The sequence below is a fragment of the Lithobates pipiens genome, unplaced genomic scaffold (assembly GCF_037356315.1).
Source record: "Lithobates pipiens isolate NorthernLeopardFrog02 unplaced genomic scaffold, aLitPip1_a1.2 Scaffold_27, whole genome shotgun sequence".
Taxonomy (NCBI): Eukaryota; Metazoa; Chordata; class Amphibia; order Anura; family Ranidae; genus Lithobates; species Lithobates pipiens.
This window is the reverse complement of record NW_027507788.1, coordinates 13,635,264-13,661,631: the sequence shown is the minus strand read 5'-3', so window position 1 is coordinate 13,661,631 and position 26,368 is coordinate 13,635,264. Positions and strand designations below refer to the sequence as shown.

The 26,368-nt window shown below is 45.3% G+C and overlaps 1 long non-coding RNA gene across 1 annotated transcript; it reads left to right on the top strand.

Annotated features, from left to right (window-relative positions):
* The first annotated feature begins 69 nt into the window (after positions 1-69).
* LOC143933549 (uncharacterized) lies at positions 70-25,026 on the top strand. The gene is made up of 5 exons (XR_013263123.1): positions 70-592; positions 5,153-5,271; positions 9,687-9,789; positions 11,577-11,670; positions 17,172-25,026. It is a non-coding gene; the product is annotated as an uncharacterized LOC143933549 (long non-coding RNA).
* The last annotated feature ends 1,342 nt before the right edge of the window (positions 25,027-26,368 follow it).

Genomic DNA, 26,368 nt, shown 5'->3' with positions numbered 1-26,368 from the left:
CACTGCCTTCGTATCATCCTCGTCCGTAGTACGAGGATGATACGATGTCCGTGATAGGCGGAACACAGGCTGCTGGGAAATTCAGTGTTCCGCCTATCACAGGCGAAGGCGGAGCCGGAGGCGCGGCTTTTGAATAGAATGGCCGCTGTCTGTCTGCTCGACACGCTGATCGAGCGGGCAGACAGCGATGACTCGAGTATAAGCCGAGGGGGGGCACTTTCAGCCTCAAAAAAGAGGCTGAAAATCTCGGCTTATACTCGAGTATATACGGTATGTATTTCTGCATACATTGATTTCACTGAGCTCACAGATAGTCAGTCACTCACAGATGGCCACATTGTCTTAGGACCATTGTGGCTAGTCTTTTGTGGGTGCCAGATAAAACCAGCTTTTTCGCGCTTCTTTCAAGCCTATAAATTGCCAGACAATACAGAAGGCCATTGAACTTCATCTAGGGCTGCAAGTGCCTAGGACTTTGAAAGACTGTCGTCTCCAGAAGCTGAAGAAGCTACAGGGGTTTCCTGGATTGAAAGCTGAATGAATTTTTATCCTTGTATTGTATCATCTGTAACACATCTGTAACCGAAGCTAAGTAAATCTACTTTTTATTACATTCTATGTGTGTGTTTTAATCCTTGCATTTACTGACCACATATCTGAAAGGGTAAATATCTAAATGAACCTATGGTTAAATATAACACACAATTTAACCCCTTAATACACTAGGGCAGCTACTGGCTACTGGCTATGAACTTCCTTATTCTAGTCCAGTCGTACGTCATCACGTTCGAATACGTCGGACTTTGGTGTGATTGTGTGTGGCCAAGTCCGTTCGGAAATTCCGTCGGAACCCCGCCGAAAGTCCGCTGGGGAGACCGTCGGACCTAGTCCGTCGAAAAATCTGGTCATGTGTACGCGGCATTACTTACCCTATTTGCTCCTTGTGGGCTTACTGTACACAGTTTCTCAACACGATTGTTTCTATTGTCCCCTTGGTCTATTGTGTTTCGGGGTGTAGGCTCAAACAAGGTAGGCTACATGCTACTGTTAGGATAATCGGGGTGTCTCCACTAATCTAAAAGATTGTTTTAATGAGAGCTGAAAATATCCTTTATTTCAGTTTATTGTATCTTCTGGATTTTATTCGGTTGGATTTTCTGTTTATTGTGTTTCCTTTTTCTCCTTCTTTAATCTCAAGTGACTGTATAGGGCGGGGGGGGGGGGGGGGGGGGCGTTTAATTTAATTGATCTCACAAATTGTGCATACTATCTGTTGATAATGGCTGCCATGTCCTGTGTAGAAAGTTTTGTAGCAACTTATACTCTTAAATGTAAGAGCGATGAATTTGCCCGTGATGCTAAATTAAGGAAAAAAAAAAACTTACATTTAAATGCCCATCAATGCAGCCTTATCAGTGTCCATCTGAAGCCTTGTCAGTGTCATATGCAGCTTTGTCATGCAGCCTTGTCCACTATTGCAGCCTTGTCCATCACTGCAGCCTTGTCCCCTTGTCTGTGTCATTTTCAGCCTTGTCTGTTTTATTTTGAGCTTTTATTTTTAAAAATGGATACACAGGACATCTCGGCGGCGCTCGGTAGTTCTCGGCCGCCTTCGGCGCTTCCCGGCAGCTTTCAGCCACCTTCGGCCCTTCTCGGCGGCTTTCGGCCGCTCTCGGCCATTCTCGTTGGCTTTCGGCCGCTCTCGGCCATTATCGTTGGCTTTCGGCCCTTCCCATCGGCTTTCGGCCGCCTTTGGCTGTTCTCTGTGGTTTTCGGCCACGGGGAAGGGCTGAAGGTGGCCGAAAGCTGCCGAGAAGGGCCGAAGGCGGCCTAAAGCCGCGAGAAGGGCTGAAGGCGGGCAAAAGCCGCCGGGAAGCACCGAAGGCGGCTAAAAGCTGCCAGAGGCTCCAGTTAAAAGTAAAAAAAAAAAAATTCTAATTTAATTTTTTAAATTTTTTTAAGAATATGAATGCAATTTTCTATTTTAGGGTGGCCCTCTGCTTTAAGGTATACCTGCTTGTCATGTGTTTGTTTGCTGTATGTATTTTGATGTTTTGAAAAATATACTCCGTATTCTTTTATTTTAACCTAATATTTAATTACTAAGGCTCGGTACACACAGGGGCGACTTGTCCAGGCGACTTCGCCGCCTGACAAGTCGCGCTCCGTTCTGTACTATGGAACCGTTCTAATAGGAGCGACTCAAGTCGCTCCGACTTAGAAAAAAGGTTCCTGTACTACTTTTGCGGCGACTTCGGGCGACTTGCATTGACTTCTATACAGAAGTCGTTTTGTAAGTCACCGCTGATCGTGTGCAGGTTGCGGCGCTGCAAGTCGTGCCGCCCACTGTGTGAACCGAGCCTTAGTGTAGACTATAGATAGATGGCGGTGTATAAGCCCTTGTACACACGGCCGGAGATTCCGACAACCAAATCTGTCGGATTAATTCCGGAAGAGGTCCGGAAGTGATGTTGCATACACACGGTCGGACTAAGTTGTCGGAAAATCCGATTGTACATAACGTGATGACGTTATTTCGTTACGACGGGACTACGTTCAGGCTAGTAGCCAATAGCTTTGGTCTAGGAATTTGATCTGAGCATGCGTGGCACTTTGTCCGTCGGAGTAGGCTACACATGATCGGAGTATGTCTGATAGGAGCATTTTGTCGGAAAATTTTACCGGCAAGTTGGAAAACTTGGTCCGTCAGATATTTTCCAACGGAAACAGTCCGATGCAGACCACACACAGTCGGAATATTCTACAAAACGGTCCGATAGGAAACATTCCGCCGGAATCTCCGTGTGTACAAGGGCTTAGATAGACTTTCAACTACTCACCAATATATTATGTTGTTATTGTGTTAAAGCTTTCACTCTTTGTCAAAGAACTCTCATTTAATCCACATCATATCTTTCAGATATTAAATCTTAAATATAATAACAAAGCTAAAAAGATTATTGGTGTCAATGATTACTTATCTGAGAGGAAGAAATTATTCAGTTCAAGGAACCCTGAACAACCTCTGGAGGAACCCTAAGGTTCCATGGAACCTTGGCTGAGAAAGGCTGATGTACTGTATATCTCTGCAAAATTTAAAAGCAGTTAAAATGTATCTAAACCTGAGAACAAAAATGTAATACTGTATAGTGCACCTTACCAGTCCTTAGATCTAGTGGCTGCATTTGTTTTATTTTTTCTTTTCCAGGCTTTCCCCCCCCCCCCCCCCCCCTTTATTTTAACCTGGCGATCCTGCCAGTACCAAACTTTCTGTCCTTACTCATTGCACTTCACCCATGATGAAGCAGCTTTGTCATCCTTGGTGACTCTTATGCCCCATACACACGGTCGGAAATTCTGACGGAAAAGGTCCGATCGGATTATGTTGTCGGAAAATCCGATCATGTGTGGGCTCTATCTGACTTTTTCCGTTGGAAATCCCGGCGGAAAAAGTTTGAGAGCTGGATCTAAAATTTTACAAAAACCAAAATCCGATCTGACTTTTTCCGATCGTTTGTGGAGAATTCCGACGGGCAAAGTGCCACGCATGCTCAGATTAAATTACGAGACCAAAGCTATTGGCGACTAGCCTCTACGGAGTCCCGTCATACGCAACAAACGTCACCTCATTCCGAACGATCGGATTTTCCGACAACTTTGTCCGACCGTGTGTATGCAACACAAGTTTCGGGTCAAAACCCGTCGGAAAAAAATCCGACAGATTTTGTGGTCGGAATGTCCGACCGTGTTTACAGGGCATTAGGGTTGCCACTTTTTCTTTAAGCCAAACCCAAACACTAGCGGCGCACAGCAATTTTTTTTCTTTTTTAATATACTCTATAGCAGTGGTCTCCAAACTGCGGCCCGGAGGCCAGATGTGGCCCTTTTCATGCCTTTATCCAGCCCTTGGAGCACTATCCCTCCCACTGATATGAGACAGCTGCCAACTGACACCAGCAATGGGGCACCATTTCTCCCACTGACACCAACACAATACAATTCCTGCCAATTATATCAACGATGGGGCACTATTCCTCCCTCTAATACCAATTGTGGTGATGTTTACTCCCGCTGATGCCAGGAAAATGTCCAATCCTGCCACAGTCCGGTTACAGTCCTGCCACAGTCCGGTCACAGTCCTACCACAGTCTGATCCCCATAAAGTCTGAAGGACAATAAACTGGCCCTTTTGTTTAGAAAGTTTGGAGACCCCCCCAGGAGAATAGTAATGCAGGATGCATAGTGCCCCCTCACCCTCCTGTCAGGCTCTGTTCCGAACTACATTCATGGCTGAAAAAAATTGTCCGGATTTCAGGGGGACTGAAACCCAGACACATGATTCAAAACCCGGACTGTCCGGGTGAATCTCGGACAGGTGGCAACCATAGTGACTCTCCTAATTTTGACTGCAAACAATTCCCTCTCCCCACATCTCCATTATATAGGTAATAGGAGGTGTTCTCTACAAAGAAGATATTGGATGTGGGACAGAGTAAGTCTGTCTTTCGGAGGTGTTCTCTAGTTCACAATTGAGAACTGGGAAGGCCAATAACATTGCTTGAGATTTTAGTTTGGTGCACAGAAAGTTACATGGACCCTGGCAAGGTCAGCAAGATTTTTTTTATGTGCTTTTCAGAAAATGCTTTCAACCTGAAAATTTGAAAACGAAAACAGCCATGTGACAGACTCACCCGGGACAGCGGCTTTTGGAGGGGGCTGGATGCTAGCCCCTACTGACTATGGGCCCTGGCATTTGAGGGAGCTACAAGCATTTAGAAAGATATTCTGTTATGTAATGCAAAAGGACATTATTAAGGAAGCCATGATGGTCTCTGCCAGCTTGGGGTGTTTGGTATATTGTCTCATTTTGTTGTGTACTCTTTGCTGGATCGTTTGGGGCGTGGCTGTATTCCAATGTTCTATTGTGTCTGTCTGCCTTGGATATTATGGGATGTGTATGTAGATTAGCTGTGAGATTAGTGGGGGCGAATTCCTCCAACAGCTCTCACTGCTGATTGGACAGTCTACCCCGCCCCGGAATGCAAAGGTGGGGGGGGGGGGGGATTGTCCAGAGTATTACCTGTGTACCTGTGTTTTCAATAAACAGTCCATGTTCAGCAACCAAACGAGTATTGTTTTGTTGTGTTTGTAGTTAGCAGTTGGATTATCTAATATCTATATTCAGACTGGGAGGAAGCGGTATATGACGAAAGCCCTCAAGCGGACTGTGGGACGTTTCGTTACAAGCCACCACATCCAAGGACTCGTAAGGTGCAGTATATTATATTTTTGTTCTTGGGTTTAACTATACTTTAATGCAGTACCTCCATTTAAACATATCAAGTGCCACCAAAGTCTTCTCCTTCTCGATCAGGCATATAAAACATGCCAGATTATTGTTGGGTGCCGCCATCTTGCTTCTGAGGCCAGTGGGTCTTGTGTGTATATATACATGGTTCTGCTCTTCCGGGTAGGGGGCGCACCCCGTCTGTGCTGTGATTGGTCACAGCAGAAGCTGATAAAATGGGTGCCGGCGAATGAATGACCACTGACACCCTCTTATTGACGAGAAGGAAGACACGTCAGAGCTCTGCATATGTAATTAAAGGAGAAGTACAGCCAACGCTTGATTGGCTATACTTCTCCTGTGGATAACTGCACAAAGCAAGGCCTGAGCTAAGGGAAGATGGTTTAAATGCTACAAGAATCATCTGCCCTTACTCATGATGGCCTTAGCTAGAAATGCTAGGGGGGGGGGGGGTGTTTTTCAAAGTGATTTCTCAACAAAATAACTGAGGTAAGCAGAACCACAAGGGTATTGATAAAATATAAGTTTATTACAAGATATAAAATTGATTCAGAAATAACATTCGGTCATATACACATTTGACCACAGTTGATACTCAGCCCAGAAAGCTTGAACAGATGCTTGTATATGCGGAGAACCAACACGTTTCACAGAATACTTACAGTGGTGTGAAAAAGTGTTTGCCCCCTTCCTCATTTCCTGTTTCTTTGCATGTTTGTCACACTTAAGTGTTTCGGAACATCAAACCAATTTAAACAATAGTCAAGGACAACACAAGTAAACACAAAATGCAATTTGTAAATGAAGGTGTTTATTATTAAAAGGTGAAAAAAAATCCAAACCATCATGGCCCTGTGTGAAAAAGTGATTGCCCCCTAAACCTAATAACTGGTTGGGCCACCCTTAGCAGCAACAACTGCAACCAAGCGTTTGCGATAACGTGCAATGAGGCTTTTACAGCGTCCTGGAGGAATTTTGGCCCACTCATCTCTGCAGAATTGTCCTAATTCAGTTACATTAGAGGGTTTTCGAGCATGAACGGCCTTTTTAAGGTCATACCACAACATCTCAATAGGATTCAGGTCAGGACTTTGGCTAGGCCACTCCAAAGTCTTCATTTTGTTTTTCTTCAGCCATTCGGTGGTGGACTTGCTGGTGTGTTTAGGATCATTGTCCTGCTGCAGAACCCAAGTTCGTTTCAGCTTGAGTACACGAACAGATGGTCGGACATTCTCCTTCAGGATCTCTTGGTAGACAGCAGAATTCATAGTTCCTTTTATCACGGCAAGTCTTCCAGGTCCTGAAGCAGCAAAACAGCCCCAGACCATCACACTACCACCACCATATTTTACTGTTGGTATAATGTTCTTTTTATGAAATGCAGTGTTCCTTCTACGCCAGATATACTTGGACACACACCTTCCAAAGAGTTCCACTTTTGTCTCATCGGTCCACAGAATGTTGTCCCAAAAGTCTTGGGGATCATCAAGATGTATTGTGGAGAAATTGAGACGAGCTTTGATGTTCTTTTTGTTCAGCAGTGGTTTTCTCCTTGGAACTCTGCCATGCAGGCCATTTTTGCCCAGTCTTTTCCTGATGGTGGAGGCATGAACGCTGACCTTAACTGAGGCAAGTGAGGCCTGCAGTTCCTTGGACGTTGTTGTGGGGTCTTTTGTGACCTCTTGGATGAGTCGTCGCTGCGCTCTTGGGGTAATTTTGGGCGGCCGGCCACTCCTGGGAAGGTTCACCACTGTTCCATGTCTTCACCATTTGTGGATAATGGCTCTCACTGTGGTTTGCTGGATTCCCAAAGCTTTGGAAATGGCTTTATAACCCTTTCCAGACTGATAGATCTCAATTACTTTCTTTCTCAATTGTTCCTGAATTTCTTTGGGTCTCGGCATGATGTGTAGCTTTTAAGGATCTTCTGGTGGACCTCACTGTGTCAAGCAGCTCCTATTTAAGTGATGCCTTGATTGTGAACAGGTGTGGCAATAATCAGGCCTGGGTGTGGCTAGAGAAATTGAACTCAGGTGTGGACAACCACAGTTATAGTATGTTTTAACAAGGGGGGGGCAATCACTTTTTCACACAGGGCCATGATGGTTTGGATTTTTTTTCACCTTTAATAATAAACACCTTCATTTACAAATTGCATTTTGTGTTTACTTGTGTTGTCCTTGACTATTGTTTAAATTGGTTTGATGTTCCGAAACACTTAAGTGTGACAAACATGCAAAGGAACAGGAAATGAGGAAGGGGGCAAACACTTTTTCACACCACTGTATCTGCTTCATCGGGGCAGCTCAACATGCATCTATATAATTGTCCAAGTTACAGAAAGATATAACATTAGTATCAATATCAAATATATATATTCACGATATTGGCAATATTTGTACTGTTGGTATGGGTGCTCACCAAAACTTTTTGGTACTGACAAGAGAGCAGAGGCGAGTCACCATCCAGTGATTGAGCGGTGATGTCAGAATCACCAGCATGGTCTGATGGATGTCAGACCGTATAAAGGGCACAATGGTTTGGGCCAATAGTAATCAAAAAAAAAAAAAAGCTTTAAAGCATATCTGAAAATGATTAAAAAAACATATTATTTAGCAGCTAACCCGTCCTTAGATGTGGAGGCTGCATCTTTTTTTTTTTTACCTTTTTCTCTTATTTTCACTTGGTGATTTTGCCTGTAACGCATTTCCTGTTCTAGGCAGATAACACTCACGAATGCTTCTATGTCAAAACAACAGAAACAAGATTGGACTATATCAAAAAAGAAGAAAACTGCGCTATGAAAAGTTAATTGTTAAAAAAAGCAAGGCAGCAACTTAAAGTGGTATACAACACTATCAACACATAAAGAAAAATGAAGCTGCGCTAAAAAAAAAAAAAGTGAAAACAGTGATGTTGCAACCACTTACAATATATATATAAAAATACAGTGATTATTACCAATACCTGCATTAATAGCACACAAGAGATATGTGTGAAAAAACAAAAAACAAAGTGCACAAATCACAAGTCCAAATAAAGTTCATGAATAAACATGTGAAGAAAGCAACATTTGAAAGTAAAAAAGTCCAATCCGTAGGAAGTGAAATAAGATAAACACCCAGTGCCGAGTCCTCAATGTTTCACCACGCTGTGTATCCACCACCTATATAAATTAGGCTTACCGGATTCCCAATCAGAAACGGCTTATCACCTCACCACATGGGAAGTGGGATGGGATGTATTTCCCCCGGTCTGTAATCATCAGATGTCCATCCACCTTTGGGGTATAGTTAGCACTAACCCAATCTCCCTCTACACAGCCCTTGGTGGCGCTTGGCGGCAGGAATAAGCAGGATATATGGAGCGATCAGCACTCCGTGGCCATAAAAGAAAAAATTTAAAGGAAGGTCCACATCGGTAAAATCCGAAATATGAAGCTAAAAAGCATTAAAATTCAGCAAAAAAAACAGTCAGTTCGCCCGTGCAATATGGAGCGAGACCACACGCGGTGACATCAGCACGTTGTATTACCTACGCGTTTCATCATGCAAACAACGTCCTTTGTATGACGAAACGCGTGACAATAAAAAAAATATCTAAAACAATAAAAAAAGGAGATATCCATTACCATTTGCCACCAAAAGAAAGCCCAATTAGTCCTGAAAAAAAAAACACAGTATAGTTCACCTGGATGCACAAAGTAGTTGTGATGATCTGTACGGTTTTACTAACACATGTCAAATTTTCAAAATTATGCTTAGCCATTTAGATTTGTTTTACCCTTAGGCACGAATGGGTTATATACGCTTTACAGGTTACAGTGGTGTACTCTCATAAGCCCCATTCTTTAGACTGGACACAGAAAGAGCAGAAGGATAAGGATGAAGTCATCCCCCTGCCCTCTTGACTTCTACCTACTATCAGCGTATTTTGTGAGAATGAATTGGCAGGCAGCACATTTGATTGGCTCGGGCCCTGCTTCACCCATTCCCAGTCTGGGTGCTGTGCTGATGGGCATTGCAATTGGATTACAGCAATCGCGTTCAGGTACTTAAACTTCTTGCAGCTAAAAAAACAAACAAAAAAAAAAAAACAATTTTTTTTTTTTACGACATATTAATCAATGCGGAGTTGAATTTATTTGTATCTTTTATATCTGCCCGGAAGTTCAGCTTTAAAGGGATTGGATTGTGGGTTTGTATTGATCTGAAGTGTATGTCGGGTTTCTATACTTTCTCTAAATGTAAAGCCGTGTTTTTGTAAAAGGCATTACTAAAACGAAGCAATAGGACTATGATGAATAAATAAAGAACGTTTTACAGAATTGGTCAGAAAATGTATTTTGAACTTGAGTATTTTTATTTTTTCTCAACAGTTAAAAAAATTTAACCAAGATGGACATGGAATGCTGCCAGACCTTCTGCTGCATAATTGACAATTTCTGGAAGATATTGTCCGCCGTCCTGATTTTAATTTTGGTAATAATAATAAAAATAATAATAAGTTATTATTTTAGTCAACAGGTTCACTAATGCCACATATACATGATCGGATTATCAATCCGCCCCTGTGTGGGCTCCGGTGGACTTTTTCTTCCCAAAAGTCCGGACTTAGGCGGACTTATGCCGCGTACACACGATCAAATTGTCCGGCGTACTTAGTCCGCCGAAACGCATTTCACCGGACAATTTGATCGTGTGTGGGCTTCAGCGGACTTTTCCAGCGTAAAGTCCGGCGGGCTTAGAAAGTATTTTTTCAGTCCAATCTTTCCGCCGGACTTGAGTTTCAGCGGACAATACGTTCGTCAGTAGGCTAGTCCGGCAGACTAAGAATGACGCATGCTCAGAAGCAAGTACGAAAAGGAAGCTATTGGCTACTGGCTATTGAACTTCCTTTTTCTAGTCCCGTCGTACTTTCTGTGTGTCCGTGTGTGGCCAAGTCCATTCGGTAGAAAGTCCGCCGGACTATCTGCCGGATTGTTTGCCGGACTAAGTTTGCCAGACAATTCGCTCGTGTGTACACGGCATTAGAAAGAAGTTTTGACTCAAAATTGTCTGCCGGACTCGGCAGTCCGGCGGACAATCCGCCCGTCTGTGTGCTAGTCCACACACGGAGAAAAGTCTGTTCATTTTGAACGTGGCTCCAGGTAGATGGAACTAGCGGAGGAAGTAAATGACACCGCCTCCATCAGCGAGCTTGACACCTCGCTAGCCCCGTCACCTGGTATGGATTTAAAGGGGAAGCCCTACGCCAAAAAAAATGGCGTGGGGGCCCCTCCAAAGTCCATAGCAGACCCTTATCCAAGCACACAGCCCAGCCGGTCAGGAAAGGGGGTTGGGACGAGCGAGCGCCCTCCCCCTCCTGAGCCATACCAGGCCTCAACATGGAGGGGTGCTTTGGGGAAGGGGGGCGCTGCAAAGCACTCCCCCCATGTTGAGGGCACGTGGCCTGGTATGGCTCAGGAGGGGGGGGGGGCGCTCGCTTGTCCCCACCCCCTTTCCTGACCGGCCGGGCTGAGTGCTCGGATAAGGGTCTGATATGTACTTTGGTGGGGACCCCCATGCTGTTTTTTCGGCGTAGGGCTTCCCCTTTAAATCCGCACCATGTGACGGGGCTAGCGAGGTGTCAATAGGCGACATTCACTACCTTCGCTAGTTCTATCTACCTGGAGTCATGTTCAAAATGACTTTTTTTCCGTGTGTGGGCAAGTCCGTTCATTTCAACAGTCCGGTGGACTCCTGCCATAGTCCGGCGGACTGTCCGCCGGAAAAGTCCGGGCGTGTGTGGGCAGGTCCACTAGTTCGGAAAGTCCGGCGGACCTTCGCTGCAAAGTCGTCCGCCGGATAGTCCGATCGCGTGTACGCAGCATATGTGGTTGTTACCAGGGGTTTTTGAATAATTTGATTTTCCTGTGTTTTTGTGCATTTCCTCGTGTAATTCCAGCTTCCACGCCCACTCCAGTAATGCACCGGTAGGTTAACCAATTCAGCTCCGGAAGATTTGCCCCCTTCATTTCTGCAAAATGCATGAAAAAACGCATTAGTGTGAATCAAGCCTTACTATACATAATCCACCCCAGGGGTTCCAACACCATTTGTCTATTTCCCTGATTATTCAAATTCCAGGCACACATTGCTGTGATGGAACTGAACCCAGCATTCCAAGGCAAGAGCGTTAGCTATTTAGACATGTCATGTTTGTAGGATGTACAGTATCATGCTAATTTCTAGTCTTTAACTTCATTTTACTATGTATTATATAATAGGTGATCGTAATTTTCCTGTGCTATCAAAATCAGTAAGAAGTAGAACGGAAGCCATCAAGAATCGGAAGAACATTGCAATTACATTATCAAAAAGGTAGTAAATATTCTAGAAGTTTAAACACCATGTGCATCATCTGCAACATTATTTTGGTAAATGCTCTGTATTAAAATTCGGCTGCACCTAAACCTTTACTTTAGTGTTGTGTAAAGCAAGGATGATTTAGAACCTCTGCGAGGCTTATATTCCTTTGTGTCTGTATTTCAAATTTTCCCTTCACTACTTGTCCTGTTGACAACTTATGTCGCGTACACACGACCAGACTTTCCGGCGGACTAGGTCCGACAGTCTTCCCGACGGACTTTCAGCGGAGTTCCGACAGACTTTCCAAATGAACGGACTTGGCCACACACAATCACACCAAAGTCCGACAGATTCGAACGTGATGACGTACGACTGGACTAGAATAAGGAAGTTCATAGCCAGTAGCCAATAGCTGCCCTAGCTTCGTTTTTTTGTCCTTCGGACCAGCATACACACGAACGGATTTCTCGATAGGAACTGGGTCCGGCGGAGTTACGGACGAAAAGTTTGAAACATCTATTCTATTCTATGTTCTATTTCTAAAGTCCATCAGATTTTTGGACAGCAAAGGTCCGATGGAGCCCACACACACGATCGAATTGTCGGACGGATTCCGGTCCGCCGAACCTAGTCGGTTGAAAAGTCTGATCGTGTGTACGCGGCATTATGCCGCGTACACACGGGCGGACTGTATTGCCGCGTACACACGAGCGGACTGTATGGCGTACTTAGTCCGTCATACAATCCGACGGACAGTCCGTCATACTTTCCACTGAATGGACTTGACCACACACGGATGCACAAACAGTCCGTCGAAAGCTTGTGCGATGACGTGTACAGCACGTACGACGGGACTAGAAATAGGAGGTCCAATACACAGCAAAGCACCCTTCCGCCGTGTAAATCCTTTCTGGGCATGCGCCATTCTTAGTCTGTCGAACTAGCCTATTGACGAGCAGATTGTCCGCTGCAACCAAAGTACGACAGACAGAATTTTGAAAAATCCGAAATACTTAGTACGCCAGACTGCACGCTGAAAAAGTCCGCTGAAGCCCACACACGAGCGGACTGTCCGCTGAAATGTGTTTCGACGGACTAAGTACGCCATACAGTCCGCCCGTGTGTACGCGGCATTAGGCGTACTTAGCCCGTCGAAACACATTTCAGCGGACAGTCCGCTCGTGTGTGGGCTTCAGCGGACTTTTTCAGCGTGCAGTCTGGCGTACTAAGTATTTCGGATTTTTCAAAATTCTGTCCGTCATATTTTGGTTTCAGCGGACAATCCGCTCGTCAGTAGGCTAGTTCGACGGACTAAGAATGGCGCATGCCCAGAAAGGATTTACACGGCGGAAGGGTGCTTTGCTGTGTATTGGACTTCCTATTTCTAGTCCCGTCGTACGTGCTGTACACGTCATCGCGCAAGCTTTCGACGGACTGTTTGTGCATCCGTGTGTGGTCAAGTCCGTTCAGTGGAAAGTATGACGGACTGTCCGTCGGATTGTATGACGGACTAAGTACGCCATACTGTCTGCTCGTGTGTACGCGGCATAAGGCTCATCTTGAAAAATTGCCCAGATGGCAATAAAAGTATAAAATGTATAGGTGGGAGATGATGGATCCACTATTGGTTCAATCATACAGTATGAAACACAAATCCCCCACCCCCACCCGGTAGCCCACCCACAACCTGGAGAATCACAGAGAAGTGGAAAGCACCAAAGCCTACTAGAGTGAGGCAAAAATGTAAGCACTACACTAGAGATGAGCTGCCAGCTCAGTCTATTCTTTATTTTATCAATATTTACCATACACAAAGAAGTAAAAACATTTTCCCTACTCAATAGAGATATACACGATCAAATTTTATTTCCAAACCCTTATCTACCCTTACCCCCCCCTCCCCCCTTCCACCACATTCTCAGCCCTTGTACACACGGTCGGAGATTCTGACGGAAAGTGTCCGATCGGACTGTTTTGTCCGATAATCCGACTGTGTGTGGTCTTCATCTGACTGTTTCCATCGGAGTATCCGACGGACCAAGTTTTCCAACTTGTCGGTAACATTTTCCGACAACATGATCCGATCGGACATACTCCGATCATGTGTAGAGAATTCCGATCGGACAAAGTGCCACGCATGCTCAGATCAAATTCCTACACCAAAGCTATTGGCTACTAGCCTGAACGTAGTCCCGTCGTAACGAAATAACGTCATCACGTTCTGAATGATCGGATCTTCCGATAACTTTGTCCGACCGTGTGTATGCAACAGTTTCGGACAAAATCCGTCGGACAAAATCCGACGGATTTGGTTGTCGGAATGTCCGACCGTGTGTACAAGGGCTTAGACCCTTCTTTCTCCTCTTCTCTAAAGCCGCGTACACACGAGAGGACTGTCTGTCCAACTTAGTCCGCCGAAACACATTTCAGCGGACAGTCCGCTCGTGTGTGGGCTTCAGCGGACTTTTTCAGCGTGCAGTCTGGTGGACTAAGTATTTCGGAATTTTCAAAATATTGTCCGTCCAACTTTGGTTTCAGCGGACAATCCGCTGGTTTCAGCGGACAGTACGGTCGTCAGTAGGCTAGTTCGACGGACTAAGTATGGCGCATGCTCAGAAAGGATTTACATGGCGAAAGGTTGCATTGCTGTGTATTGGACTTCCGATTTCTAGTCCCGTCGTACGTGCTGTACACGTCATCGCGCAAGCTTTCGACGGACTGTTGTTCATCCGTGTGTGGTCAAGTTCGTTCATTCGAAAGTAGGACGGACTGTCTGTCGGATTGTCTGACGGACTAAGTTGGCCATACAGTCCTCTCGTGTGTACGCGGCTTAAGTAAACTTAATCTCACTATATCTCTTTGTCAATTTCAACTTTTTCCACTTTTCCCATCTCTTACTGCAGTGATGGCAAACCTCGGCACCCCAGATGTTTTGGAACTACATTTCCCATGATGCTTATCATACACTGCAGAGTGCATGAGCATCATGGGAAATGTATTTCCAAAACATCTGGGGTGCCGAGGTTCGCCATCACTGTCTTACTGAATCCCTCTCTAGTGTCCTCGTGGCTATGTCTTCGGTATACCATGCTTTATATCTCTTCTATTTTATCAAACCACGCTCTAATTTTTGGGCTCTCTACTGCCTTCCATTTCCTCGGTATCAAGCTTTTTGCAGCGTTCATCATATGTACGATCATTGAGTTTCTATATTCTTTTGTCGGAATATCCATCCCATGAAATAGACATGTCCATGGTTCCTCAGGTATATCTATATTAGTAATTTCCTTGATATGACTCAGTATTTCCTTCCAGCACATTCTAATTTTGGGGCACCCCCCACCATATATGGGCCATGGTTCCTGTTTGTTTACAGCCCCGGCAACACTCCATTGTTTGTCCTATTTGATATTTGCCTAGTATTTCTGGAGTTCTATACCAACGGGTTATGCATTTATAATTCATTTCCACCACCCCGTTATTTACTGATGATCCATGTACTAGTTTCAGGATTTTTCCTACTTCTTGGTTCCTTCCTCGTTTCCCCAATTCCCTCTCCCAAAAATTGCCCAGATGGCAATAAAAATATTAAATGTATAGGTGGGAGATGATGGAACCACCATTGGCTCAAACAGTGTGAAACAGAAATCCCCCCCCCCCCCCCACCTGGTAGCCCACCCACAACCTGGAGCATCACAGAGAAGAGGAAAGCACCAAAGCCCATTAGAGTGAGGCATAAGGTAAGCACTACACTAGAGATGAGCTGCCAGCTCAGTCTAAACCTGCTTGTTCAAAGGTTCCACAAAAAAACTTATTGAATTAGTGTTTGTCCAAAATGAACCTCTGGTGGCAGCAGGAAGTGAAACCTTTAGGCCCCTTTAACACAGGCAGTCATTTTTTTAAGCTATCCCAATCGGACCATCCATTGCCCTCTATGGAGCGGTGGATGTGAACAGACATGTGGAGAGCATGACTAATAGTTGTCCTGTGGACAGATTCTCCCACCTGAGCTGTGGATCTCTGCAGCTCCTCCAGAGTTACCATGGACCTCTTGGCTCTTCTCTGATGAATGCTCTCCTTGCCCGGCCTGGTCAGTTTAGGTGGACGGCCATATCTTTATAGGTTTGCGGTTGTGCCATACTCTTTCCATTTTCAGATGATGAATTGAACAGAGCTCCGTGAGATGTTCAAAGCTTGGGATCTTTTTTTATAAACTTCTCCACAATTTTATCCCTGACCTGTCTGGTGTGTTCCTTGGTATTCATGATGCTGTTTGTTCACTAAGGTTCTCTAATAAACCTCTGACGACTTCACGGAACATCTGTATTTATACTGAGATTAAATTACACACAGGTGGACTCTATTTACTAATTAGGTGACTTCTGAAGACAATTGGTTCTACTAGATTTTAGTTAGGGGTATCGGAATAAAGGGGGCTGAATACAAATGCCCCCCCCCCCACACACACATATTTATTCGTAAAAAATGTTGAAAACCATTTATCATTTTCCTTCCACTTCACAATTATGTGCCACTTTGTGTTGGTCTATCACATAAAGCCCGGGGGCTTTCACACTGGAGCGGTGCGCTGGCAGGACGTCAGAGAAAATCCTGCCAGCAGCTTCTTTGGAGCGGTGAAGGAGCGGTGAACTCACCGCTCCTCCACCGCTCCTCCCCATTGAAATCAATGGGGCAGCGCTGCGTTCCTGCCGGCAAAACGCCACTCCGGCGGGATTTTGTGGGCAGATTTAACTCCTTTTCAGCTGCTAGCTGGGGGTAAAATCACATGGTTGGCTATCACCATGGTCACGTGATTGGCTATAACAGTAGTCATGTGATTGGGGGCTGGTGCTGCCAGCTAACAATCGTTATCAGAGCCCAAGAACTGTCTTTGTTAACTTGGTCATTACACTGGCAGCACACAGTGGTGGCTTGTGGGCATTAAAAACCCTCTTTGACACCACACAAGTACGTTACATGGACAGCAAGAGCAAGAGCTGTGATTGACCCTGGAAAACCCTCAGAAGAGTTCTTGAGGGCAATAAAACCATATTTTGTTTGTAGAAAACCCCCAAAAATAACCATCTATCTCAGGGATTTGCAATTAGCGGACCCCCAGCTGTTGCTAAACTACAAGTCCCATCATGCCTCTGCCTCTGGCTGTCATGCTTGTGGCTCTAAGAATCTTGCTATACCTCATGGGAATTGTAGTTCTGCAACAGCTGGGGGGTCCGCTAATTGCATATCCCTGATCTATCTGATAGTTCAAAGACACCGTGATGTTCCAACAACAGAATTCTTTTGTAGTAACAATTGTTGATGAGATCTGATATAGTGGTGAAAATATCAATTTTGCTCCAGTCTCACAATTGTATTTGGCAAAAATCAAGCCCCAGTTCTCAGTACGCTCTACCGTAGGCAGAATGGGGTTCTTGTTTATAGAATTTGTATAGTATTTTTTTATTACCACAAAATTCGAGTATAATTAAAATGTTATTTTTTTTTTTCAACAGACCAAATTTCCGTCTCGGTTGAAATGGGAAAAGAACCTTGGCCTCTCCTTCTTGAATGGACCGCTGCTTTCAAATCGCTTTTCGAAGCTTTTCACTGCACCTCTCATTGGGACACGGCTTTAGAGATCATACATGGATGGTAGCTGTAGAATATCCATTATGTATCCACAGTCCTGACCCAACTGCTGGTGTCAGTGTGTGGGCATAGGAGGAACCTTTTTCATATCCTATGGCAATGCAAATTGGTTATAAGCTTCTGGAACTCTGTCCTTGCCCTACTTTCTCATCTTGTGGGCGCTCACATTACCCCATCTCCGCAAACAGCATTATTGGGTATGAAATTGGATACTCTTCCTAAAGCTCTTCTTACTATAGCTGTACATATTATAACGGCTGCCCACCTCACTATCCTTAGCAAATGGAATTCTTAATATCAGAGGTTATACAAAGGTTACATCTACAGCGTTCATATGGAAAATTCTTTTCCGCTGGTAGTGGGGGGAATAAAAACATTTCGATTGACCTGATTTTGGATATATTCCTGTTTCGGTTCATTGATCGACCTGTGCATTTTATTATCAGGTGGCTCTTTTGGATTGGCACTACTTGACTCTATTCATGTCTAGATACAGCATTGTGTTCATTTTCTTATGTGTTATACTATGGCAACGTGCATCTTACTTTATTGTATTTGTATGGCCACTATGGATGAGCCGAACACCACCCCCCCCCCCGGTTCGGTTCGCACCAGAACCTCCGAACGGACCAAAAATTCCTACGAACTTTAGAACCCTATTAAAGTCTATGGGACTCGAACGTTCAAAATCAAAAGTGCTAATTTTAAAAGGCTAATATGCAAGATATGCAACAGACAACACCAGCAATAAGGAGTATCTTCAGGTGTATACTGTGCTGGAGGCACAAAACACCCACTCTAACTCTTGCAGATGCCTGTATTAGAGAATACCAGCAATAAAGGGTAGATACAGGTGTATACTGTGCTGTGCTGGAGGCACACAACACCCACTAACTGCTGCAGATGCCTGTATGAGAGAACACCTGCATAAAAGGGTAGATACAGGTGTATACTGTGCTGCGCTGGAGGCACACAACACCCACTAACTTCTGCAGATGCCTGTATTAGAGAACACCAGCATAAAAGGGTAGATACCGGTGTATACTGTGCTGGAGGCACACAACACCCACTTTAACTCCTGCAGATGCCTGAGAAAAGAACACTGTCTCTGCCTATCTTGCTCTTTCCCTGCATGCCGGAACACACTACACAAGGCCGCCACGCTGGCGGCCTTATATCGCGTGGGGTGTGTACTAAACCCCCTGAGCTATATTTGGCCACAGGCATCCTGCTTGTGGCCAATTATGGCTCTCCTCGCTGCCGGCGCTGTGATTGGCCAAGCATGCGGGGTCACAGTGCATGCTTGGACAATCATGAGCCAGCAATGCACTGCGATGGCGTAGTGCATTGTGGTCCGTTTGTGCCACACGAATTTGGTGCGAACGGTCCACAAAGTTCTGAATTCGCCGAACAGACGAACAGCCCATGTTCGAGTCGAAAATGCGTTCAAATCGAACACCGAGCTCATCCCTAATGGCCACCATAGGGGACCCCGATCCATGGTCATCTTGTATCCAAGTCATTAAAGTGGGAGTCCGCCGTTTTTTTTTTTTTTAAAGCCAGCAGCTACAAATACTGCAGCTGCTGACTTTTAAAATGATGATACTTACCCGCCCAGCGTGCCCGCGATGTCGGCACCCGAAGCCGATCTCTCGATTGTCTCTCGGGTGCTGCCGCCGCCATCTTGGGTATGGGAATCAGGAAGTGGAGCCTTTCGGCTTCATTTCCCGGTTCCCTACTGCGCATGCGCGAGTCGCGCTGCGCAATAAGGATGGACCTGCTGCCTCTGGGATCTGTGTGTTTCCCAGCAGGCAGCGGGGGACTTTCGGAAAGGGGCGTAGATCTACGCCCCTTTCCGCAGAGAGCTATCCCGGAAGTGGGTGCAGATACCTGTAATGTACAGGTACCTGCACCCCCCTACCCCCTGAAAGGTGCCAATTGTGGCACCGGAGGGGGGGAGGATTCCAATGAGCGGAAGGTCCACTTTAGGGTGGACCTCCGCTTTAAGATTCGTACTCAGATGTGTATCTGTGGAATACTCTTGTTATCTCCTTTCTTTATTTGTTAAACTTTCCACAAAAACTAAGATGATAAACACAAAGAATCTTATTGTATAATGCTGCTCTGTGGTGGCCACTCATTCAGGGGGCAGGTGCACCGCCCCCCCCCCCCTAATCCATGCGCCTGGCCCCTAATCTACATACAGGGCACTGGACATGGATTCCATTAGATTTGATTTGATTAGACCAGTGATTCTCAACCAGGGTTCCGGAACCCTGGGGTTCCTCCAGAGGTTGCTAGGGGTTCCTTCAGCATTGGACCATTGCTGCCTCTCGGATAGGTTCCCACTGACACCATTGATCTTTTTAGCTATCTGTAAGGGGGTAATTCTTCCCAATGACCACAAGTATAAGGAACATTCTTCCCACTGACCATCACACTAATGTATTATGAGTTGTAGATTTCAAATTTTTGGCAGGGATTCCCCAAGACTGAAGAACTATTTCAAGGGTTCCTCTGTGTTGAAAGGTTGAGAATAGGCTGGATTAGAGCCTGAGGTGCTAATTGGCTTCAAAAAGGGTGGGCTTGGGGCACAGAGCACCGTGCCCTGAGCCCACCCAGTTGTGTGACATTAGCAAAATAATATTCGCTAATGAGTTGAGTTGCATCTTGATATAGCGCAGTCCTTTACCCTGCAGGGTCCTGACGTTCTTACAAACACATACTAGGGCCAATTTATAGATGGGATCTAATTAACCTATCAGCATGTCTTTGGAGTGCGGGAGGAAACCCACGCAGGCACAGGGAGAACATGCAAACTCCAGGCAGATGGCGTCGTGGTTGGGCTTTGAACCAGCTACCCTATTTTTGCTAGGTGAAAGTGCTAACCACTACACCACTGTGCTGCCCATATGGTTACTATACCGTAGGGTTACCGTATGATTACATTTGGATAGCCCAGCATAATATTGGTATAAAAAGGATCTGTAGCAGCTAGGGTATCTGTAAGGAGGTGTACATTTTCTACACCACTGTGCTGCCCTAATGTCTTCCTGTTTCTCCTCCCAGCCGATCAGGAAGCGGGGTTCTGAGACCCTGATTGGCCTGGGAGTCCTAAGTCCTTATTGGCTAGGAGGAGAAGCATTCGCCGGGACTTGGGAGGAGACGAAGGGGCTGGTGGGGGGGCCTAACGGGCAAGCGAAGCGGCATTTGATCGAGTGACAAGGGGGTGGAGGCGAAGCAGCGAATGATCGATTGAGCACTGGGGGGGTGGTTGGCTGGCTGGATGGGGGCCGCGGACACCCCCCCCAATAAAATTGAGCACCAGCCACCACTGATGCTGGTACTGTCTTGGTGGGGATAGCTTGGACACAGTAAGATACCATTGAGATTACCAGTCCACACTCCATTGGGAAGCCTATATGTTATGCACTCGAGAAGAGGAGGAGCCAGGAGTGCCGCGGAGGGACCCCAGAAGAAGAGGGTCAGGGCCACTCTGTGCAAAACCAACTGCACAGCAACGGTAAGTATGACTTTCTTTTTTTAAACCAAACCTTTACAACCACTGTACAGTGGTTGTAAACCCTTACAACACACTTTTTGCTACAGGTAAGCCTATAATTAGGCTTACCTGTAGATACCCCGGATATCTCCTAAACCTGAATGGTTTAGGAGATATACCCTGTATTTGCATGTGCCGACGTCATCGGCACATGCGCACTAATGCAAACTGAAGCAACGGCACGTAAGTGCCATTGCTTCAGTTAGACTGTGCCATTACCGGTGGCTCCTGGGGCGGTGTCGTCGCGGCTCCAACCAATCACAGAGCCGGAGCCCGCGATACCCGGAAGTAACTCCGGGAGTGATGTTGCCGGCTGGAGTGGGGGATGAGGACTGCTGCGAGGGCTTCGATCTCAGGTAAGTAATACATAATGAGCTAGTATGCTATGCATACTAGGTCATTATAACTTTGTCTTGCCTTTTTTTTTGTTTTTGTTTTATTGGGTTTACAACCCCTTTAAGGTCATTTCCTTCAACCCTTCTATGTAACGCAATGGGGGTTATTTACTAAAGTAAAATCCACTTTGCACTGCAAGTGCACTTGGAAGTGCAGTCGCTGTAGATCCGAGGGGGACATGCAAGGAAAATAAAAAACAGCATTTTAGCTTGCACATGATTGGATGATAAAATCAGCAGAGCTTCCCCTCATTTCAGATCTATCCCTTAGGCCCCTTTCACACTGAGGCGGTTTTCAGGCGATACAGCTGGCCCTTTCACTCCAGTGTGAAAGCGGTGCGCTAGCAGGACGGTGAAAAAAGTCCTGCTAGCTGCATCTTTGGAGCGGTGAAGGAGCGGTGTATTCACCGCTCCTACCCATTGAAATCAATGGGGCAGCGCGGCCATACCGCTGGCAAAGCGGCGCTTTGCGCCGCTTTGCGGGCGGTTTTAACCCTTTTTCGGCCACTAGCGGGGGTTAAAAATGGCCCGCTAGCGGCCGCATAACGCCGCCAAAACGACAGTAAAGCGCCACTAAAAATAGCGGCACTTTACCGCCGACGCCGCTCCCGCCTCAGTGTGAAAGGGGCCTTAGATTTAGAGTGACTGCACTTCCAAGGCAAGGCTCTGTTCTGTCAGCAGAGATGTTTTGCATTTTTACAAAGCAGGGAAAGAAGATCACTCACATCCCTTAGTAAAAAACACCACACATAGTACACATAAACACTGGCTAGGCACGCCCTAGATGTTTAATCCCGTCATTAGTACAGTGACAGTGTATTAGTGTTCCCACAAAGGGTTCAGTTAGTGTCAGACTGTCCACCACAATATCACATTCCCGCTATAAGTTGCTGATTGCCGCCATTACTAAAATAAAAAAATAAATAAAAAAGTCCAGTATATATAGCCCATATTTTGTAGACACTCTGGGTTTGATTTACTAAAACTGGGGAGTACAAAATCTGGTGCAGCTCTGCATAGGAACCAATCAGCTTCTATGTTTTATTGTCAAAGCTTAAGTGGATAAGTTGAAGCGCTGCTGCAGCCGGCGGTTCGGTGGCGCTGCCCCATTCATTTCAATGGGCAGGAGCGGTTTAGGAGCGGCGCTCCTTCACCGCCCCAAAGATGCTGCTTGCAGGAGTTTTTTTTTTTTAACATCCTGCCTCCGGCTTTCACACTGAGACTGAGACTAAAAATAGCGCTTTACAGGTGCTATTTTTAGCCCAAAAGCGCCTGAAAAACGCCTCAGTGTGAAAGGGGTCTTACTCAACCCCTATAACTTTTGCGCAAACCAATCAATATATACGCTTATTGGGATTTTTATTTTCCAAAAATATGTAGCAGAATACATATTGGCCTTAATTTATGAAGAAATTTGATTTTTTTTTTATTGGATGCGTTTTATAGCAGAAAGTAAAAAAAAATATTGTTTTTTTTATTTTTATTTTTTTTCAAAAATTGTCAATCCTTTTTTGCTTATAGCTCAAAAAATTAAAAATAAAAATAAAACCCAGTGCCGATCGAATACCACCAAAAGGAAGCTCTACTTATGGTAAAAAAAAAAAAAAAAAAAAAAAATAAGTACAGCATCGCACGATTGCGCAATTGTCAGTTAAAGTAACGCAAAAAAAAAAATTGTATGATCATGAAGGGGGTTAAATCTTCTGGAGGTCAAGTGGTTAAAAGAACTCCTTTTTTTAACCACTTCAATACAGGGCACTTAAACACCTTCCTGCCCAGACCAATTTTGAGCTTTCAGCGCTGTCGCATTTTGAATGACAATTGCGCGGTCATGCTACACTGTACCCAAATGAAATTTTTATCATTTTTTTCCCACAAATAGAGCTTTCTTTTGGTGGTATTTGATCACCTCTACGGTTTTTATTTTTTGCGCTACAAATAAAAAAATACCGAAAATTTTGAAAAAAAAAATGTTTTTTTTTGTTTCAGTTTCAAAACTTTGTAAATAAGTACGTTTTCTCCTTCACTGATGGGCACTGATGGGGCTACACTGATGGGCACTGATAAGGTGGCACTGATGGGCACCAATGTGGCACCAATGAAGTGGCACTGATGGGCGGCACTGATGGGCGACACGGATGGGCGACACGGATGGGCGACACGGATGGGCGACACTGATAGGTGGCACAAATTGGCACTGATAGCTGGCACGGATGGGCGGCACGGATGGGCGGCACGGATGGGCATGGATAGGCGGCACAGGTGGGCATAGATAGGCGGCACAGGTGGGCATAGATAGGCGGCACAGGTGGGCATGGATAGGCGGCACAGGTGGGCATGGATAGGCAGCACAGGTGGGCACTCAGGCGGCACAGGTGGGCACTCATAGGCGGCACAGGTGGGCACTCATAGGCGGCATCGGTGTTATAGTAATGGATGCCAATCAGTGCCAAACAATAATGCATGCCAATCAGTGATGCCCATTGTGGCCACTGATTGGCATCCATTATGGGCACTGATTGGCACCCATTGTGCTGACTGGCACCCTGGTGGTCTAGGGAGGATTATGGATTTTTATTACCTTTTCCCTGGTGGTCTAGTGGTGTCCCTGGTGGTCCAGTGTGGGCATCCTCGGGGGGGCTGTGCTGATAATCGATCAGCACAGACCCCCCCTGTCAGAGGAGCAGCCGATCGGCTCTCCTCTACTCGCGTCTGACAGATGCGAGTGAGGGAAAGCCGATCACCGGCTCTTCCCATTTACACTGTGATCAGCCGTGATTGGACACGGCTGATCACATGGTAAAGAGTCTCCGTCGGAGACTCTTTACCGAGATTGTAGTTGCCGGGTGTCAGACTGACACCCCGCAACAACGATTGCCGCGATGCGTGCCCCCGGGGGCGCGCAGCGGCTCATAATCCTAATCACGTCATATGACGTCCGGTTAGGATTATGAAACCACTTTGCCGCCGTCAATTTGTAATAGGGCGGGCGGCAAGTGGTTAACGATCTTGGACCTGTTTTTGTGCCAGACAATGACTCCTCATTAGCCTTATTTTCCATTTTTTTTTTCTTTTCACAAAATATAAATAAAAAATAAAATCAAATAGTGAAATAAAGTCAAATACATATTGTAGGTGATAGCACAGAGCTAATCAAGTAAACAATATGTAGAATTATGTAACTGAAGTGATTTTTCTATCTGGTCAGGTTTGCTCTCTCACTGGTTACTAACGAAAAAGTCCTGAAGAAGCTTTAGGTGAAACGCGTTGACCTTGTATATTATGTAACGCGGTGCTAACATGCTTTGAGAGATGCATGCGTTTGAGGGATTTTTGTATAAAATCGCACCTTTCTTTTATAAATATAGTTTTAATTTGATTGAATAATAAACGAGTATTCTGTTTTAAACACCATTAGCTCATCCTAAGCACCGGTAAAGTCCATTCTTTTTTTCTTATTTTTCAGTCTATGCAGTGTCTTGGTAGGACGTGGTACATAACTTTGGTAGCAATTACCTAATATAATCAAATATACACAAAAAAAAAAAGGAAACATAAACAGGGTAGGAAGAAATGTTATAGCATGAGGGGCAACCTAACCTAATTCCACATTTATGTTATATTTAGACTAATCATTTTATCAGATACAGTAAATGTGATTATGATGTATTACAGTGATTTGATGTTTTGCTGCTTTTGTTTTGAAATTATCACAAAAAATATGAATCATTATCAAATAAAAAGAATACAATTATAAAGTCATTGTTGTCTCGTTTATGCTTTACTCGCCGTTCATAATTTTATTGGCATATATTACAGAGTTATAGTGGTTGTAAACCCCCAAAATGTAAAATGAACATACCCTGTTTCCCCCAAAATAAGTCCTAGCGTGAGTGTCGGTGATGATGGCTGCAATATAAGCCGAACCCCCCAAATAAGCCCTAGTTAAAGTCTTATTTTCAGGGTAGGGCTTATTTTCGGGGGAGGGCTTATATTGCAGCCATCACCAACAATCACGCTAGGTCTTATTTTTGGGGAAACAGGGTAGCATATCCCCTATATAGTGTGTATTTACTTCCACCCAAAGCATCTAGTGTGGTTTCTGTCTGCTCTCTGTTTCCTCTGCTATCTGCATGAGTCACTGATGCTGAGACTACAGATGGCCCCACCTCCCTTTCCAGCACACATAAAGTGATTGAAAACCTCAGCTATGCATGTTTCCCTATGAGACAGTGTACGGGAGGGGGGGGGGGGGGGTGTCCTTTCCCTCCACTCGGGTCTCAGATTACACTCAGCATCCTGCTCTATGCTGTGCAGTGTGTGACATCAGATCCCCTTCCCCCTGCTTGCGATGCATGTTTCCCTATGAGATTGTGTACAGGGGGGTGTGTCCTTTCCATACACTCCGGTCTCAGATTACACTCAGTATCGTATTTATATAACACACACTCCAAGTTTAGGAGGGAATTTTAAGGAAAAAAAACTTTTAGGAGGGAAGTTTAAGGGAAAAAAAAACAACTTACATTTATATGCCCATCAGTGTCATCTGCAGCCTTGTCCACCATTGCAGCCTTGTCATGCAGCCTTATGCAGCCTTGTCCACCATTGCAGCCTTATGCAGCCTTGTCCACCATTGCAGCCTTATGCAGCCTTGTCCACCATTGCAGCCTTATGCAGTCTTGTCCCCCATTGCAGCCTTATGCAGCCTTGTCCACCATTGCAGCCTTATGCAGCCTTGTCCACCATTGCAGCCTTATGCAGCCTTGTCCACCATTGCAGCCTTATGCAGCCTTGTCCACCATTGCAGCCTTATGCAGCCTTGTCCACCATTGCAGCCTTATGCAGCCTTGTTCACCATTGCAGCCTTATGCAGCCTTGTCCACCATTGCAGCCTTATGCAGCCTTGTCCACCATTGCAGCCTTATGCAGCCTTGTCCACCATTGCAGCCTTATGCAGCCTTGTCCACCATTGCAGCCTTATGCAGTCTTGTCCCCCATTGCAGCCTTATGCAGCCTTGTCCACCATTGCAGCCTTATGCAGCCTTGTCCCACATTGCAGCCTTATGCAGCCTTGTCCACCATTGCAGCCTTATGCAGCCTTGTC